A 17,363-nucleotide genomic window follows, 5' to 3' on the forward strand; every position below is an offset into this window, starting at 1 on the left:
CTGCATTGGCAGGCAGACTCTCAACCACTGCGCCACCAGGGAAGCCCTTATTTTTGTATTCTTTCTAACATATCTGTTAATTACCTAGTCTAATTTTCTTTCTTTACTTTGTTATTTTTCTCCTTTTTTTTTTTTTTTTTTTTTTAGGCCAAACAACCAGTAAGACAGGAACACAGTCCCACTCATAAAAAAAAAGAGGGGGGGTGACAAAAACATATCTCGCAGATGAAGGAGCAAGGTAAAATCCTACAAGACCAAATAAATGAAGGGGAAATAGGCAATCTACCTGAAAAATAATTCAGAGTAATGATAGTAGAGATGATCCAAAGTCTCGAAAATAAAATGGAGGCACGGACTGAGACAATACAAGAAATGTTTAACAAAAATCTAGAAGAACTAAAGAACAAACAGAGATGAACAACACAATAACTGAAATGAAAAATACACTAGAAGGAAGCAATAACAGAATAACTGAGTCAGGAGAATGAATAAGTGAGCTATAAGATGAAATGGTGGAAATAACTGCCAAGAAACAGAATAAAGAAAAAAGAATGAAGATAATTGAAGGCAATCTCAGAGACATCTGGGCAACACTAAACACACCAACATTCAAAGTATAGGGTCCCCGAAGAAGAAGAGAAAAAGAAATGGTCTGAGAAAATATTTGAAGAGATTATAGTGTAAAACTTCCCCAACATGGGAAAGAAAAGAGTCACCCAAGTCCAGGGAGCCCATAGAGTCCCATACAGGATAAACCCTAGGAGAAACATCCACAACACATATTAATCAAACTAACAAAAATTAAATTCAAAGAAAAAATATAAAAGCACTAAGGGAAAAACAAAAAATAACATATAAAGGAATCCCCATAACGTTATCAGCTGATTTTTCAGCAGAAACTGCAGGCCAGAAGGGAGTGGCAGTATATACTTAAAGTGATGAAAGAGAAAAACCTACAAGCAAGATTACTGTACCCAGCAAGTATCTCATTTGATTTGAGAAATCAAAGGCTTTTCAGAGAAGCAAAAGCTAAGAGAATTAAGCACCACCAAAGCAGCTTTACAACAAATGCTAAAGAAACTTATTCTAGGTGGTAAACACAAGAGATGAAAAAGACCCACAAAAACAAACCCAAAACAATTAAGAAAGTGGTGATAGGAACATACATATTGATAATAACCTTGAATATAAATGGATTAAATGTCCCAAGCAAAAGACACAGCCTCGGTGAATGAATACAAAAACATGACCCATATATATGCTGTCTACAAGAGACCCACTTCAGACCTAGGGACACATACAGACTGAAAGTGAAGGGATGGAAAAAGATATTCCATGCAAATGGAAATCAAAAGAAAGCTGGAATAGCAATACTGGTATCAGATAAAATAGACTTTAAAATAAAGACTGTTACAACAGATAAGGAAGGCAGTGGTTGAGAGTCCGCCTGAAAAAAAATTAAAAAAAAATAAAGACTGTTACAACAGATAAGGAAGGACACTACATAATGATCAAAGGATCAATCCAAGAAGAAGGTATAACAATTGTAAATATTTACGCACCCAACATAGGAGCACCTAAATACATAAGGCAAATGCTAACAATCATGAAAGGGGAAATCGGCAGTAACACAATAATAGTAGGGGACTTGAACACCCCACTTACACCAATGGACAGATCATTCAAACAGAAAATCAATAAGGAAACACAAGTTTTAAATGACACAATAGGCCAGATAGATTTAACTGATATTTATAGAACATTCCACCTGAAAGTGGCAGAATACACTTTCTTCTCAAGTGCACATGGAACATTCTTCAGGATAGATCACATCTTGGGTCACAAATCAAGCCTCAGAAAATTTAAGAAAATTGAAATCGTATCAAGCATCTTTTCTGACCACAATGCTGTGAGAATGGTAATCAGTTACAGGAAAAAAACTGAGAAAAACACAAATACATGGAGGCTAAATGGTGCTCTACTAATTAACCAAGATATCACTGAAGAAATCAAAGAAGAAATTTAAAAATACATAGAAACAAGTGACAACGAAAACATGACGCCCCAAAACCTATGGGACGCAGCAAAAGCAGTTCTGAGAGGGGAATTTATAGCAATTCAATCTCACCTCAAGAAACAAGGAAAATCTCAAATAAACAATCTAACCCTGCACCTGAAGCAACCAGAGAAAAAGAACAAAGAAAACCCAAAGTCAGTAGAAGGAAAGTAACCATAAAGATCAGAACAGAAATAAATGAAATAGAAACAAAGAAAACAATAGCAAAGATCAATAAAACTAAAACCGTTTCTTTAAGAAGATAAACAAAATTGATAAACCCTTAGCCAGACTCACCAAGAAAAGAAGGGAGCAGATGCAAATCAATAAAATTAGAAATGAAAAAGAAGAAATCACAACAAACACCACAGAAATACAAAGGATTATAAGAGACTACTACAAACAATTATACACTAATAAAATGGACAACCATGAAGAAATGGACAAATTCTTGGAAAGGTACAATTTTCCAAGACTGAATCAGGAAGAATTAGAAAATATAAACAGACCTATCACAAGTAATGAAATTGAGACTGTAATTAAAAATCTTCCAACAGGGCTTCCCTGGTGGTGCAGTGGTTGAGAGTCCGCCTGCTGATGCAGGGGATACGGGTTTGTGCCCTGGTCTGGGAAGATCCCACATGCTGCGGAGCAGCTAGGCCCGTGAGCCATGGCATTGAGCCTGCACGTCTGGAGCTTGTGCTCCGCAACGGGAGAGGCCACAACAAAAGACCAAAAACAGAAAAAAAAAAAAAAAAAAATCTTCCAACAAACAAAAGTCCAGGAATGGATGGCTTCAGAGGCGAATTCTATCAAACATTTAGAGAAGAGCTAACACTGATCCTTCTCAAACTTCAAACAAGTTGCAGAGGGAGGAACACTCCCAAATTCATTATATGAAGTCACCATCACCCTGATACCAAAACCAAAAAAAGATATCACAAAAAAAGAACATTATAGACCAATAACACTGATGAACATAGATGCAAAAATCCTGAACAAAATACTAGCAAACACAATCCAACAACATATTAAAAGGATCATACACCATGATCAAGTGGGGTTTATCCCAGGAATGCAAGGATTCTTCAATATATGCAAATCAATCAATGTGATACACCATATCAACAAATTAAGGAATAAAACCCATATGATCATCTCAATAGATGCAGAAAAAGCAAAATTCAACACCCATTTATGATAAAAACTCTACAGAAAATGGGCATAGAGGGAAACTACCTCAACATAATAAAGGCCATGTATGACAAACCCACAGCAAACATCATACTCAATGATGAAAAACTGAAAGCATTTCCACTAAGATCAGGAACAAGACAAGGATGTCCACTCTAGCCACTCTTATTCAACATACTTTTGGAAGTCCTAGCCATGGCAATCAGAGAAGAAAAAGAAATAAAAGGAATACAAATTGGAAAAGAAGAAGTAAAACTGTCACTGTTTGCCAATGACATGATCCTATACATAGAAAATCCTAAAGATGCCACCAGAAAACTACTAGAGCTAATCAATGAATTTGGTAAGGTTGCAGGATACAAAATTAATGCACAGAAATCTCTGGCATTCCTATACACTAGGAACAAAAAATCAGAAAGAGAAATTAAGGAAACAATCCCATTTACCATTGCAAAAAACACGAATAAAATACCTACAAATAAACCTACCTAAAAAGGCAAAAGACTTGTACCCAGAAAACTATAAAACACTGATGAAAGAAATCAAAGATGGCATAAACAGATGGGGAAATATGCCATGTTCTTGGATTGGAAGAATCAATATTGTGAAAATGACTATACTACCCAAAGCAATCTGCAGCCTCAATGCAATCCCTATCAAGCTACCAACGGCATTCTTCACAGAATTAGAACAAGAAATTTACAATTCATATGGAAACACAAAAGACCCTGAATAGCCAAAGTAATCAGAAAGAAAAATGGAGCTGGAGGAACAGGCTCTCAGACATCAAACTATACTACAAAGCTACAGTAATCAAGACAGTATGGTACTGGCACAAAAATAGAAATATAGATCAATGGTACAGGATAGAAAGCCCAGAGATAGACCCACGCATATATGGTCACCTAACTTATGACAAAGGAAGGAGAACATACAATGGAGAAAGACAGCCTCTTCAATAAGTGGTGCTGGGAAAACTGGACAGCTACATGTAAAAGAATGAAATTAGAACACTACCTAACACCATACACAAAAATAAGCTCCAAATGGATTAAAGATCTAAATGTAAGACCAGATACTATAAAACTCTTAGAGGAAAACATAGGAAAAACACTCTTTGACATAAACCACAGCAAGATCTTTTTTGACCCACCTCCTAGAGTAATGAAAATAGAAGAAAAAATAAATGGGACCTAATGAAACTTAAAAGCTTTTGCACAGCAAAGGAAACCATAAACAAGATGAAAAGACAATCCTCAGAATGGGAAAAAATATTTGCAAATGAACCAAGGGACAAAGGATTAATATCTAAAATATGCAAACAGCTCATGGAGTTCAATATCAAAAAAACAAACAATCCAATTAAAAAATGGGCAGAAGACCTAAATAGACATTTCTCCAAAGGAGACATACAGATGGTCAAGAGGCACATGAAAAGATGCTCAGCATCACTAATTATTAGAGAAATGCAAATCAAAATTACAGTGAGGTATCACCTCACACTGGTCAAAATGGCCATTATCAAAATTCTAGAAACAATAAATGCTGGAAAGGGTGTGGTCAAAAGGGAACCCTCTTGCACTGTTGGTGGGAATGTAAATTGGTACAACCACTATGGAGAACAGTATGGAGGTTCCTTAAAAAACTAAAATTAGAACTACCATATGACCCAGCAATCCCACTACTGGGCATATACCCTGATAAAACCATAATTCAAAAAGAGACACGTACCACAATGTTCATTTCACCACTATTTACAATAGCCAGGACATAGACATGGAAGCAACCTAAATGTCAAATGACAGATGAAAGGATAAAGAAGATGTGGCACATGTATACAATGGAATATTACTCAGCCATAAAAAGAAACGAAAATGAGTTATTTGTAGTGAGGTGGATGGACCTAGAGTCTGTCATACAGAGTGAAGTAAGTCAGAAAGAGAAAAAAAATACCGTATGCTAATGCATATATATGGAATCTAAAAAAGAAAAGTGGTTCTGAAGAACCTAGGGACAGGACAGGAATAAAGACATAGACATAAAGAATGGACTTGAAGGTCCAGGGTGTGGAGTAGGAAGCTGGGGTGAAGTGAGAGTAGCATGGACATATATACACTAACAAGTATAAAATAGCTAGTGGGAAGCAGCAGCATAGCACAGGGAGGTCAGCTTGGTGCTTTGCAATGACCTAGAGACGTGGGATAGGGAGGGTGGGAGGGAGGCTCAGGAACAAGGGGATATGGGGATATATGTATGCATATGGCTGATTCATTTTGTCGTACAACAGAAACTAACATAGTATGGTGAAGAAATTATAGTCCAATAAAGATCTATTAAAAATTTAGATTAGTAAAAAGCATTATTTTTAAATTTAGAGGGAATGTTGGAGTTTGATATTATTGCAATCCGAGGACTCTGTAGAATATAAAATATTGAGTACCTGTCATTAGGGCTGGGAAATTTGTTTGCTTTCCTAATAATTATTCCAATTTTATATAAAGATTAAAAGTAGATTTTTTCATAAACACAAACCTATTTTTGCAGCATTTTTGGTGATAAGATTGAAACATCAGTCAATAGGACATGGATTGAATAAATCAAGTGCATCCTCCTAAGAGAGCACTGGGCAGCTGTGACATAAGGAGTAACTTCTTTTGACTATGCAGACCTAAATTATCAGTGACTATCAGAATACTTCGTGCAGTTAGCTTTATTTTGGCAAGTAAGTGAATATAATTCATATAGTTTATGCACTTCTATATATTTATGCATTTATATCTTAATGGAAAAATTAAAACTATACAAGTGGGCAACTGTGAGGTGGGGAGAAGGAAGAGGATAGAGGAGAAAGGAGGAAACTATATTTCTCAGAAAGTACTTGTTTTGTTTTGTTTTAGAATTATATAATTATTGTGCCTGAATAGGTATAATAAAATAGTTTAAGATATAGTCAAATAAAACAAAACTAAAAAAAAAAGATAATCACATTAGCAGTTGTATATAGAGACTTTAAAATATTTTTATGCTTATGTATATAAATAGATGTATTATTATATACTTTGTTCTTTTTATACAAATGGGAAATATTTTATGTAACTTGTTCTATGAGCTGATTTTTATTTGTATAACAGTATATCATAGGTACCTTTGAACGACCATATATAATAATAGTTAACTCCTATATACTTCTTACTATGTACCAGGCACTATTTTAAGCACTTTCTGTATTAACTCCTTTAATCCTTCCAATAACTCCATTTCACAGATAAGGAAGCTGAGATGCAGCACTTAAGTGACTTACCCACAATGCTATGTCTAGTAAGTAGTAAAGCTGGAATTTGAACCCAGGCAGGATGGTACCAGAGGCCTCACTTCTCTCTTGTGCTTCTCCAAAAAGAGAGGCTACCTTTCCATTTTCATGGTTAGTTTATGAATAGAAATCAAGAAACAAGAGCTCTACTATTATATCTCAAAAACAGAAACAGATGGTAGATTAATCCTGTTTTGGCAAAAAATATTATTAAAGTAATAATGAGGTATATCTCTACATGTATAAATTTGAGTGATTTTTTCCTTTATAATTTTCTTTGTGATTCGAATGTCTGATTAGGTGTTTTTTAATCGAAAAAACTAGTAAAGTCATTTTCATTTTGAATATAATAACCAGAATATATTAAGTCAAAATTGGTGCTGCATTAGTTTCAAAAAATATTTTTAAATTATAGCCACTATGAATGGTAAACATCAAAAACATATTCAGTACACAATCTGCTGATTAATAATAATAACTAATATATATTGAGTTCTTATGTACTTCGACTATACTAGATGAGTGCTTTACATGCATTTTATCATTTAATCCTCAAAATTCTCTATTATTTAATCTCTGTTTTATGGTCGAGGAACCTGAGGTTTAGATTGGTTAAGCCACTTGCCAGAGGTCATATAGTTACTGAGTAGCAATGATTTGAACCAAAGATGAATCCACAGTCCATATCCTTTGTCTGTGTGCTCAGCTGCCTTCAGACTTGAGTGTAACAACTTTGCCAGAGTGTAGTTTATACATTCTCATGTTCATGGAAAATCCCTCAGTAAAATCATTTGAAGTCTAATGGCACTGAAAATATATTCAACAGCTTTTATAAATGTCCCGATTTAAAGAAAAATGTTCTGTACATTATACACTAATAATTGAAAAAGTATGAGTTTCAAATAAATATCTTACTGCTCTACATAGTACCCTAGACATAGATTGCATGTTGACCTCTATGTGTTGTGAGTAGGCCAAAGGCTTATAGGTCTCAAATGCTGCCTAAAATTCCCACTCAGATTTTCCTTTAAGTTTGTGCATTTCAGGCCTAAGTGTTATCTGGAAGGCTTATGCTTGAAACTACTGATATTATCAGTCATAAATCTTTTAAGTAATTTCATTTTTATTAGATGCCTAAGTCTGTAATCTGGCTGGGCTCAGGGCAGCTACATTTTGTTAAGGAGGAAGCTTATCTAGAAAAATCCTAGAGCAATGGCTTAAGGATTGGGGAAGTACAAAGGATGCACAGCAGTACTGGACGGCCGAGAGGTGAGTAAGGGGAGGCGCCAAGGACAGACTTGGCCTGCTAAGCAGTTTCACCAGAGATAAATTCTACAGGTAAGTCACTGGTGAGGGACATGTTTGTATAATCTCAGTAAACAGTCAAACAGATGTCATTCGATGAGAATGGCCTTTTTGATGGTTTTAAAAGTACAGTTTCTACATAATTATATTAAATTACTGTTTGTAAAAATTCTATCTACTCTATAAAGTTTATAGTAGCCCTTTTGCCAGGCTTTATCATTCTCAGTACCATTGATCTTTAATACTGACTTACACATTTAAGAGAAAATTAAAAGTAAAAGCAAAATTGAGAGAAGAGGGCTTTCCTGACTTTTAAATATGGGTAGGAACTGTATGTATTTCCAAAAGAAGAATGAAAAGTATGTGTATATATTGTATGATGCCTTAAGTGTGAATACAATAGCTCTATGTCAGTTTTAGGGGATATCCTAAAAGATATGGCAAACTGAATTTTTTATTCTTCTATCTATGACTGAGGCAACCCTCCAGAAACACTTAGACTCATAATTCTGGTTCCCTCAGAACTTTGGCTTGCACAGAGCTACAGTTGGTTAGACTTCTCTCTACCTCATGGCATCCAGTCAAAAATTTGACTCAATTTTTTAAAATTAATTAATTTATTTATTTTTGGCTGTGTTGGGTCTTCATTGCTGAGTGCAGGGTTTTGCTAGTTGTGGTGAGCAGGGACTACTCTTTGCTGTGGTTCGCAGGCTTCTCCTTGTGGTGGGCTCTCTTGCTGCGGAGCATGGGCTCTAGAGCGCAGTCTCAGTAGTTGTGGCACACGGGGCATGCCACATGCTCCGGGGCATGTGGGATCTTCCCGGACCAGGGCTCCGACCCGTGTCCCCTGCATTGGCAGGCAGATTCTTAACCACTGCGCCACCAGGGAAGTCCCTTAACTCAATTTTTAACCTGAGTTTTAAACTAAGTTATTTTAAGTTGTAGATCCCTGGCCAGTTTGTATGTGAGTTGTCCTGGGACAACGTCTCCCACTCAGGCTAGTCAGGTGTGGCTATAGGGGAGGCAGACACTACAGAATATCTAGTATTACAATTAAAAATCTTAAATAAACATACAGGTCATTTATATTAAGCATATTAGAAATACAGTTATTTACAGAAGAATAGTAAGCACATCTATGAAATTTTTTAGACATTTAAAAACCAACGTGTAATGTCTAATCTCTCTAATTTATACTTAAAAGTTTCACCATGATAGATGTTCTAGAATGATTAGGACCTGAGAGCTACCAGGGGATTCTTATCTGTCATTCTTCTGTTCAGCTATGCAAGGCTCCTTCAGATGAACATATCTAACAGAAGTACATTAAAATCAAAAGTACCCTAAAATCCAGACTTCACTCTTCTGTGCGGCAATCACCTGGCCTTTCATTCCTAAGAATGCAGGTAAGGTTCTTAACTTTCCCTTCTGCAATGGAATGTCACCTCTGCCACTTCTGTGTCTTTCTGTTTGTTTGTTTGTTTTCCTAGTACATATTTATCTTATAACTGAAAGTTTGTACTTTTTGACTGCCTTCATCCAATTCCTTCTTCTCTTACCCGCTGCCTCTGGCAACCACAAATCTGATCTTTTTTTCTATGAGTCAGTTAGTTTTTGAAGTATAATTGACCCACAGTGCTATGCCAGTTCCTGTTACACAGCACAGTGATGCAGTATTTCAGTACATTTCAAAATGATCACCACAATAAGTCTAGTTTTGATCTCTCACCACAGAAAGATATTACATAGTTATTGACTATGTTCCCCATGCTGTACATTTCGTACCCATGACTCATTGATTTTGCAAGTGGAATTTTGTACCTCTTAATCTCCCTTTCCTATTTCTTTCTTTCCCCCACCTCCCTCCCCTCTGGTAACCACCTGTTTGTTCCGTATCTATAACTCTTTCTGTTTTGTTATGTTTGATCATTTGTTTTGTTTTTTTAGATTGCACATGTAAGTGAAATCATACAGTATTTGTCTTTCTCTGTCTGACTTATTTCACTTGGTTTAATTCCCTCTAGGTTCATGCACACTGTGGCAAATGGCAAGATTTCATTCTTTTTTATGACTAATATTCCATTGTGTATAAATATATACATATACCACTTGTTCCTTATTCATTCATCTTTTGATTGGCACTTAGGTTCGTTTCATATCTTGGCTATTGTAAATAATGCTGCAATGAACATAGGGGTGCATATATCTTTTCTAATTAGTGTATTTGTTTTCTTTGGACAAATACCAGGAGTGGAATTGCCAGATTGTATGGTAGTTTTATTTTTAGTTTTTTGAGGAAGCTTCATACTGTTTTCTGTAGTAGCTGCACCAATTTATATTCCTACCAATAGTGTACAAGATTTCCCTTTTCTCCATATCCTTACCAACACTTGTTATTTGTTGTCTTTTTGACAATAGTCATTCTTACAGGTGTGAGGTGATATCTCATTGTGGTTTTGATTTGCATTTCTGTGATATTGAGCATCTTTTCATGTACCTGTTGGCCATCTGTATATCTTCTTTGGAAGAATGTCTATTCATATCCTCTGCCCATTTTTTAATCAGGTTTTTTGTTTTATTGATGTTGAGTTATATGAGTTTTTGCACATTTTGTATATTAACCCTTATTGGATATGTTGTTTGCAAAATCTTCTCCCATTCAGTAGGCAGCCTTTTCATTTTGTTGATAGTTTCCTTTGCTGTTCAAAAGCTTTTTAGTTTGATGTAGTCCCATTTGTTTATTTTTGCTTTTATTTCCCTTGCCTGAGGAGACATATCCAAAAATACGTTACTAAGACTGATGTCAAAGAGTGTGCTCCCTATATTTTATTCTAGAAATTTATGGTTTCAGGTTTTAAATTTAAGTCTTTAATCCATTCTGAATTTATTTTTGTGCATGGTGTGAAAAAGTAGTCCAATTTGATTCTTTTGCATGTAGCTGTCTAGTTTTCTCAACACAATTCATTGAAGGGGCTGTTTTTTCCCCATTGTATATTCTTGCCTCCTTTGTCTTGGACTGCCCATCTAAGTTTGGTCTCATTTATGGGCTCTGTTTTTTTTTTAATTGTGATTAAAAAGATACTTAAGGGCTTCCCTGGTGGCGCAGTGGTTGCGAGTCCGCCTGCCGATGCAGGGGACATGGGTTCGTGCCCCGGTCCGGGAGGATCCCACATGCCATGGAGCAGCTGGGCCCGTGAGCCGTGGCCGCTGAGCCTGCACGTCCGGAGCCTGTGCTCCACAACGGGAGAGGCCACAGCAGTGAGAGGCCCGCGTACCGCAAAAAAAAAAAAAAAAAAAAAAGAAAAAGAATATACTTAATATGAAACTTGCCCTCTTAACAAACTTTTAAGTATACAGTACAGTATTGTTAATTATATACATATTGTTGTACAACAGATATCTAGAACTTTTTCATCTTGTATGACTAAAACTTTATGCCTATTGAAGCAGCCAACTCCCATTTCCCCCTTCTCACAGACCCTGACAACCACCATTTTATTTTCCACTTCTATGGGTTTAACTACTTTAGCTATCTCATATAAGTGGAATCATACAGTGTTTTTCTTCTGTGACTGGCTTATTTCTCTTAGCTTAATGTCCTCAAGGTTCATCCATATTGTCACACGTGGCAGGATTTCTTTCCTTTCTAGGGCTGAATAACATTCAACTGTATGTACATACCACATTTTATCCATGTGTCTGTGGATGGGCCATTAGATTGTTTCCACATCTTGGCTATTGTGGATGATGCAGCAATGATTATAGGAATGGAATATCTCTTTGAGATACTATTTTCAATTCTTTTGGATAAATACCCAGAAGTAGAATTGCTAGATTACATGGTAGTTCCTTTTTTAATTTTTTGAGGAGCCTCCATACTGTTTTCCACAGTGGTTGCACCATTTTACATTCCCAGCATCACCCAAGTGTTTCAGTTTCTCCACATCATTGCTAACATTTGTTGTTTTCTATTGTTTCGATAATGGCAATCCTAACAGGTGTGAGATATCTCACTGTGGTTTTGTCTTGCATTTCCCTAAGAATTAATGATGTTGAGCATCCTTTCATATACCTGTTGGCCATTTGTATGCCTTCTTTAGATAAATGTTTATTCAAGTCCTTTGCCCCATTTAAAAATCGGTTTATTTGTTTTTATGTTATTGTGTTGTATGTAAGGAGTACATTATATACTTTGCATATTAACTCCTTATCAGATATATGATTTGCAGATATTTTCTCTATTCTGTAGGGTTTCTTTTTACTCTGGTGATTGTTTCCTTTGCTGCACAGAAGCTTCCAATTTTGATGTGGTCCCACTTGTCTATTGTTGCTCTTGTTGCCTGTTTTTTCAGTGTTAAATCCAAGAAATCATTGTCAAGGTCAGTGTTTTGAAGCTTTTCCCCTATAGTTTTTTCTAAGTTTTATAGTTTCAGGTCTTACATTTAAGTCTTTGATCTCTTTTGAGTTGATTTTTGTGTATGGTATAAGATAAGGATCCAGTTTTTTTTTCTTTTTTTGCATGTGGATATTCAGGTTTCCCAGCACTGTTAGTTGAAGAAACTATCCTTTCCCCATTATTTAGTCATGGCACCCTTGTTGAAGACCATTTGACCATGTCTGCATGGGTTTATTTCTGGGCTCTCTATTCTGTTCCATTGGTCCATATGTCTGTCTTTAGGCCAGTACCATACTGTTTTGAATACTGTAATATTGTAATATGTTTTGAAATCAGGACGTATGAGGCTTCTAGCTTTGTTCTTCTTTGTCAAGATTGTTTTGGCTAATCAAGGTCCTCTGTGGTTCTATATGAATTTTCAGATTTGTTTTTATATTTCTGTAATAATGGCAGAATAATGTAAAATGGCATTGGCATTTTGATAGGGATTGCATTGAAGCTGTCAATTACTTCTGGTAGTATAGATACTTTAACAATGTTATGTCTTCCAATCCATAAACACAAGATGTCTTTCCATTTATTTGTGTTATTTTAAATTTCTTTCAGCAATGTTTTATAGTTTTCAATGTACAAGTCTTTCACTTCCTTGGTTAAGTTAATTCCTAAGTATTTTAATATTTTTTTTAAATTGTTTATTTATGTATTTATTTATTTATTTATTTATTTATGTATTGTTGGCTGTTTTGGGTCTTCTTTGCTGCACACAGGCTTTCTCTAGTTGCAGCAAGCAGGGGCTACGCTTCGTTGCGGTGCACAGGCTTCTCATGGTGGTGGCTTCTCTTGTTGCAGAGCTTGGGCTCTAGGTGCATGGGCTTCAGTAGTTGTGGCACGTGGGCTCAGTAGTTGTAGCTCGTGGGCTCCAGAGCACAGGCTCAATAGTTGGGCCACATGGGCTTAGTTGCTCCACGGCATGTGGGATCTTCCTGGACTAGGGCTCGAACTCATGTCCCCTGCATTGGCAGGCGGATTCTTAACCACTGCACCACCAGGGAGATCCTCCTAAGTATTTTATTCTTTTTAATGATATATTTAAATGGGATTGTTTTTTTAATTTCCTTCTAAGATTTTTCATTGTTAATATATGGAAATACTACTGATTTTTGTATGCTGATTTTTTTATCCTGCAACTTTACTCAACTTGTTTATTATTTCTAACATTTTCTTTTTGGTGGAATCTTTTAGGGTTTTCTACATATAAGATTATGTTATTTTCAAGCAGAGATAATTTTACTTTTTCCTTTTTAAAACTGTGATGCCTTTTCTTTTTCTTTCCTAGTTGCTCTAGCTAGGACTACAGTATTATGTTGAATATTAATGGCAAACATGACATTCTTGCCTTGTTCCTGATCTTAGAGGAAAAGCTTTCAGTTTTGTACCATTAAGTATGATGTTAACTATGGGCTTGTCATACATGGCTTTTATTATGTTGAATTAATTTCCTTTTATTTCTAGTCTGTTGAGTGTTTTTATCATGAAATGTGTTAAATTTTGTCAAATATGATCATGCGATATTTTTCTACTTCTATTAATGTGGTGAATCATTTTTTTTTTTTTAATGTTGAAACATCCTTGCATCCCAAGGATGAGTCCCACTTGGTCATGGTGTATAATCCTTTCAATGTGTTATTGGATCCAGTTTGCTAGTATTTTGCTGAGGATTTTTGCATCTACATTCATCAGGGATATTGGCCTGTAGTCTTTTTTTTTTTTTTTTTTTTTTTTTTTTTGCTGTACGCGGGCCTCTCACTGTTGTGGCCTCTCCCGTTGCGGAGCACAGGCTCCGGACGCGCAGGCTCAGCGGCCATGGCTCACGAGCCCAGCCACTCCACGGCATGTGGAATTTTCCCAGACCGGGGCATGAACCCGTGTCCCCTGCATCGGCAGGCAGACTCTCAACCACTGTGCCACCAGGGACGCCTGGCCTGTAGTCTTATTTCTTGTCTTTGCCTTTGGTATCAGGGTAATGTAGACCTCATAAAATGAGATTGGAAGTATGCCCTCTGAGACAGACCAGACAGAAACCAGTCTCTCGGGCAGCCTCTGAAAAGTCAGAATGTTAGACACATGCTCCAACTTTTCCCCTCCTCTGGAAGAAGCTGGGGCGAGTGGGAGTTTCCTCCTGATCATGCTATACCTGGGGCAGGGAGGCTCTGGAGAGTGGGTGCCATGAATTTTCTTGTTGGCTTTGATGCAGCTGGTTTCATGCTTGCCTGTGGCACAGGAGCCTCTTAACTTTTGGGTTTTCTCACAAAGGGAATTGGTCTATGTATTGTAGTTAATTTGGTGTCTCAGTGTGAGAGGGAGAGTCTTGAGCTTCTTATTCTACTGTCTTGCTCATCACCCCCTACTTCTGTGTCTTATATCAAGCATTCATAATAATAAATAAGCATTTTAGAGAATTCAAGCATTAAATTATTGGAATCTTGCACTTAATCAGTGGTCAGTTGAGAGCTGATATTTAAAAGAGAGAAAAATCTAAGGGACAAATTAATGATATATTTCTTTAGGTTATGCTAATGTTATTTCTGCATTATTAGATTATTAGGAATTAAAGTTTCCAGATCTTTTGTTAAGCCACTGTCATGTTGCTCCTTTTGATAATGGACACTAAATAGCAAAATGAGCAATGTTTTTTAAAAAATTGAGATATAATTCATATGCCATAATATTTACTCTTTTAAAGTATAATGAACATGTTTTTGGCTAGAGTTTTATAAAAATCCCCAAACCTTTTATTGGATATTTCTTCTATTATTCTATTCCCTTCATCCCCTAAAAGAAAAGGATATGATATTTATTAATAATGTAATAAAGGCATGTCTGTAACAAGCTTAGACAACATTATCCAAGTATATGTTTTGGCAATAAAACTGAATAACTTGGAAATATTGGCAGTTGCTAAGAATTACTTTAGTACTCAGAACATTTTTTATAGCCTCTGTACTCCTGTGTCAGTAACAAAATTGATTTTAAGTATTAAAATGCCTTTAAAAGCGTTATCCCTCTTTTTGAATTATCATTTTACCTCTCTGTTCTGTCTTAATATATGAATATTCAGTTTGAACATGCATCATATAGAGAGGGATTTAGACTCCAGTAAGTCAGAGGAAGTGTGTAGTTTAAATTTTCATTCTTTAATCCATTATCATTCTTTTGATTTTAAGTTCATGAATTTCTTTCTCCTCCCTCACTCCCTCCCTCCCTCCCTTCCTTCTTTCCTCTCTCTTTCCTTTCATTCTTATTTAACTGCTGCTAGTCTGACCAATCCAAAACACAAATATGAAATGAAAAAAAGGTCTTTGAGTATCAAAGAAGGAAAAAAGAGCCATTTACAAAGCTGATGTACGTTAAAATAGAGGAAGGCCAGATAAATTCTTATACATAATGTTAAGGCTATTGACTTAAAATTGGTTATTTGCTCTTCTCAGGTAACTCTCATGATTGACGTGTTTCCCAAAATTGGAAATTAAATTAAGGAGTAGAAGGTGGAGCCAAGCAAGTGCCACTGGAAGGTTCTCCTTATACAGGTAGAGATGAAGTAAATGTCTCCAGTTATTACAGAGGCTGGGGTTGTTTATTTTGGAGGAAAACACAATTATATTAGAACTTGAGGCTATTTTATACTGTATAATAACTGATACTTATGAATATAATTATATTTGTAGGCTCTTTTTGGCAAGTAGGTATGTTTATAATTATTTTATACCTTTATAACTCGATTATAAAATTAGTTTCTATTAAAGTGTAAAGGAAAGGTGTAAAGGAAAGGAAAATCATCTGTAATTCTTCCACCCAGAGATAGATACTCATGAATGTTTGAATGTAATCGGATATATATCTTCTTAAAAATTAGTATTATACTATATAAATATATGTAGTATAAGTGCCTGACAGTAAGCTTTTTTGATTGTAATATAAATGCCTGACATTTAACTTTTGATTGCTGAGGCATCTGTTTCAAAGGCATCCATCTCGAATCAACTTATTATCAGCTATATGACACAGGTGCTAGCAAAACAGTAACCCTTCTTTTCCCTTCCTGCACCCTAATTCCTGCTCTTATGTTTTAAATAAAGAGTAAGCCCACGAAACCCTAGGGACCCCATCCTTGACCCCAGTAAAGGCAGAACCCCAGATACACGCTTTCTCCCTCTCTCTCAACCTGCAGCTTCCCTGCGTGGCCCTCAGGTGTGTGCCATGTATTCTCTAAGAGCTGTGAGTAATAACCTTGTCTTTTCAATGTTCCTTGATAGTTGTTGCTGAGGTATGTGTTGCAATCATAATAAGAACCACAAGGGCAGATCCAGCCACAACATTGGCTCTGTTGCAGGAAATGTGTTGGGGAGCTGCCACAAGTAGTACAGTGCCCCAAGCATTCCTAGCATTGCTGTCAGTAGATTGAGACTAACATGAAACAATGTATGTAGTTTTGTGACTAGATATCTTACTAAACTCTCCTATTAGTTTTAGTCTTTGCTTTTTCCATTTCTTCTCTTACATTTTTAGTTGGATAACAGTATCATCTGAAAATAAAAATAATTTTGACCCTTCGGGTACAATAGCTGTACATCATATTTTTGTTTCTTAACCTATTTATTGTACTGAAATTTCTAGTCAGTGTTTAATAACTGTTGCTGACTTGTTACCAACTTTACTTATTTATTTAAATAATGTCTTTTTTTAAAAATTTATTTGGTTGCACCAGGTCTTAGTTGCAACAGGCAGGCTTACTTAGTTGCAGCATGCATGTGGGATCTAGATCTCTCCCCCGCCTCCTGTATTGGGAGCGCAGAGTCTTAACCACTGTGCCAACAGGGAAGTCCCTTGTTATTGTCTTTAAAGGAAATATTTCTAGTGCACCAAGGAGGACTTTTTTCTGCTTCAGCCTCACAGATTCTCCCCACTCCACCTTCCTTTTTCTGCCACAGGGCATTTTCATAAGCTGTTTCCTCAAACTGCCTCTTCTTTTCACCTTAATAACACTTACTAAATCTTTATAGAGATTTCAGTTTAAACATTTCTTCAGAGAGGTTTCCTTGACA

The sequence above is a fragment of the Neophocaena asiaeorientalis genome, unplaced genomic scaffold (genome assembly GCF_003031525.2).
Source record: "Neophocaena asiaeorientalis asiaeorientalis breed wild unplaced genomic scaffold, Neophocaena_asiaeorientalis_V1.1 scaffold15, whole genome shotgun sequence".
NCBI lineage: Eukaryota > Metazoa > Chordata > Mammalia > Artiodactyla > Phocoenidae > Neophocaena > Neophocaena asiaeorientalis.